We start from the raw sequence: 3,716 nt of genomic DNA, 5'->3' as shown, positions 1-3,716 counted from the left end.
CTTGGGTCGAGAACAAATAGGCATGCATCTTTGAATCCCCAAGGCCGCAGTGCATGGTGGGAGCATCCAGGGGATATGATTTTCTTATACATGGCTGGGCTGGTGCCGTGAAAGTAGACAGCCTGAAAAGGAGGGCAGTGCCGGCGTTGGCAATTGGCCCTCTTCTTCTTGCTTATATCAGTTTCAGTGGCTGTTAGAAAATTGCGGCCGTGTACAACCGAAGGGTCAAAATGCCTGCCACTAAAACGGATGCTCAGGGAAGAAAAGTTCACAAACCGATGCTGTGTACGTGCCGAGAGGGCTCGACAACGTTAGGCGGCCACATAAAAGTGCAAATAAGTCCATTTTCTCCAGCAACTCCGAGTAGCCACTGTCAGAGCGATCGGTGAATAGCCATATTCTATTCATTTGAGAACGGGGCAGTCTCCGGCCACTCCGAAAAATATACCGTTTTGTTCGGCATAATGATGTTTCTTTAATACGTACACGTCACTTTGATGTAGTGAGTTCTCACGGTTTTGAGACGTCGCGTTACAGACAGGCAGTTGATGTTCGCCTCGATGTCGGTTAGGGAAGCTTCGATGTGTTGTGGTTGTCACGAAGTAACATTGCTGTAGGCAAAACTGTGACGCTGTTTGCAAGAGGTTAAATGTTTATTAAGATGGAATCGGCATGCGATAGGATGAATACTACTTACACAGACATCAGACTATGACTGAAAAGTTGAAATGATGTCACAATTTTGATCTTCTTTCTCTTAACCGAATCTGTACCGAATTCCTCTCCAACGGCCCTGCACGTACTCAGTGCATCCTCAACATCCCCCTCTCCCTATCGTTCGTCCAATCACAATGCGGTACACCCAATGTGCACACAACGGGGCTCCAGGGTGACACTACACGAAGTTCCAATGCGTCAAGGCTGTTGCCACAAATCCATTGCAAAAAGTGCAACGGGTCTTTTTTCTCAGAGCCTCGCAAGACACATTTACCCACAGTGAACACTTCCACGCCCATTGGGGCATTTCGTCCGTTCGCGGAATGTCTCGGCATGGTGCGGTTGAGCCGCGAGGGTTTGGCTTCAAAGCAACGGCACTGCTTCCGCAAACCGAATGGCGGAAGCCCCGATTTACTGTTAGCCCGATTACGCGCTCTCCGTAAACCGCGGCTCCCCCATCACGCGACAGCTATAACCATCCGCCGCCGTCTTCGTGTCAAATCAAGCGTGACTTTTGACCACACCGGATGACCCTTACCTGAAGCCACCCGCACAAACAACGGCGAACTTCACTCCTCCTCACCAAGAATGTCACGGGGATACTTGCCAGTGTGATGTTTGACACACCCCACCCGCAAACACCACACAATACACCACGAAGTGCGCTTGCACTTCATGAAGGAAGGGCACAAATCTGCTATCAGATCCACCAGGTACCTGCGGTGAAAGCGACAAAGATAACTTAGTTGTCGGCCTTGAGGCTTCTGTACCGCAGCAAACACACGAACACTGGAAATGGACACGTGCGTACTAACCCTCAGACACACATACACAGCCCTACACACACAAAATCTCAGCAGAGCCACATAGACCACGCGCATCCCGTGTCAGGTGTTACTGACCCTAACCGTTACCAAATTCATAAGTTTGTGGCGCATATGACCAGTGCAGCAACCTCGGACTGGCAGATCCAGAGTCCATCCGAAATGCTTGCGGACTGCGGTCCGTGGCCACCTTTATTCTCGCTCCAAGTAGCGAGGGTCCCAACGGCCGCAAGCACCACTCTCTCTATGATTAACCACTTTGCCTATACTACCCTCACATTTCTACTGAGGCATGAGACCGGTGTTTGTTCTATCTTTACAAGCCGCGATAGGCAGGTCCCTACCGGTACCTCGGAGGCATGGGTTGTCAACAGAAAATCACGGCCATGACCAGGAGCCACCAACTGCTGCAGTGATGCTAACACACTTTTTTCTCGGCAAAATGCCTTTCCTGCCTCTTAATTCCGCGAGATCGCCTTGGGTATCCCACGGTCGGACAAGCCAGAGAGAGAGAGAGCAAGCCCCCTTGCCATATTAAGCAGCGTGATCGCGGTAACAGGTTGCAAGGCCGAGCCCAGTTCTGAGATCCGTCTTTGTTGCCGGGGCTTGAAACCTTAACTTTGCACTCCTAAGCATTTGCTTCGTTTATTCGTCTGACAAGGTCAGTCGTGCGCAAGTTTTTAATCTCCTTTCCTTTTGGTTTCAGGCAACACCAATTGCTTTTGCATTTGGCTATTAATTTTATTTCATGAAAAGCAACCTGTCCTGCACATTGCTTTAACTGCTTGCCTCCTAGCTTCCCACAGTGACTTGTCCACTTTCTGTTCGACCCTGAAGCTGGTAGCAGGAGATATATCATCCAAGGCCATAGCTTCATTTCCAGCCACGCCAATATGACAAAACCATCGGATCCTCTTCCACCTCCTCATCGAGCTCTGGGCTCCCAGCCAGCCAGTATGCGAGGGCCCTATCTGTGGTGATAAACACTTGCTTGAGAGAGGCTCTATCCCGCGCTTCTTCATCAAGCTCCCTTTTTGAGCGTTCCAGAAGTCCATGTGCCTCTGGCATTAACAATGCGTCTATCTCTGGTGACAGCACCTCGGTGACTGCCCACTGAGTCAGCACCTGTTGGTGACTGCATCTATCCTTTCCGGCTCTACATAGTCGTACATAAAGCAAGTCATCGTCAACAACCTCACCAAATGCCACTTTAAGCTTAAATTTACCTGAACTCTTGCCCTTACAAACCTCGGGTACCGTCTCTGTCCTTAAAGGGATAGTGAACAAAAATATTTATCGCCGAGATTTCTGTCTCCAGTGATAGCTATCGCACCGAGAGCGACCAAAACAACACTCTTTCCGAGGAGAAATGAGCGAAAAGTAATTATTTTAGTGAATATTTCTCAAATCACAGCACCTACCGGCCTCCTCCGACCGCTCCAGTAAAACCGGATATTGCGTCGCTCTTACCCACCTCGAAGCCCATTGCGAGCCACCTGAGCGCGCGAAGGGCCGAGTTGACGTTTGCAGAGACACGCTTTCTTTGTTCGACCGTCCTATTCACACCGCTTACTTGCGTGAGCTGTTCGAAAACCTCGTCTATCATGTCGTGGTTTTGTGGATTCGTATGTCGAGCAGCGGTGTCAACGCCGCAGAATGCCGAGGGTCTGCTGCGCGCAAGTGTGCCGAAATAGTATTGGCGGGCGAGACACGCCGTGCCACTCTTTTCCGAAATATAAGAAGCTGCGTAGAATGTGGACTCGAGCAGCACAACCATCGCGCCCAACGTGGATGCCGTCGAGCTGCTCTTTTCTTTGCTCCGAACGCTTTGAGAACAGCGATTACGAGACAAGCCCGGCGTTGCTACGGAGCCTCGGGGTGTCACTGCTTCTCCCGTAAACCGCTGGCCTGTTCACGCTGTAGTTTTGCGCACAGGTGCCGTTTGACCGTAATTTGCCGTTTCTACGACGTTCTGAGCCAGACGTTTGGCCAATTCTGCCAGAATGAATCGAAATCAGCATGGTCTGCACCGACGGCTGACGAAAAAAATTTCCGACGATTACGTTACTTCCTAATGCGAAATTTGAGCGCAGCAAATAAGCTGTTTCACCTTTTCGATAGATTGAGGCAAAGAAATCGAGCAACACATGTATGCGCTATCACAGAATTTTTTTG

Source organism: Dermacentor andersoni, chromosome 9 (genome assembly GCF_023375885.2).
Source record: "Dermacentor andersoni chromosome 9, qqDerAnde1_hic_scaffold, whole genome shotgun sequence".
Lineage (NCBI taxonomy): Eukaryota > Metazoa > Arthropoda > Arachnida > Ixodida > Ixodidae > Dermacentor > Dermacentor andersoni.
Note: the sequence above shows the minus strand (reverse complement) of the source record.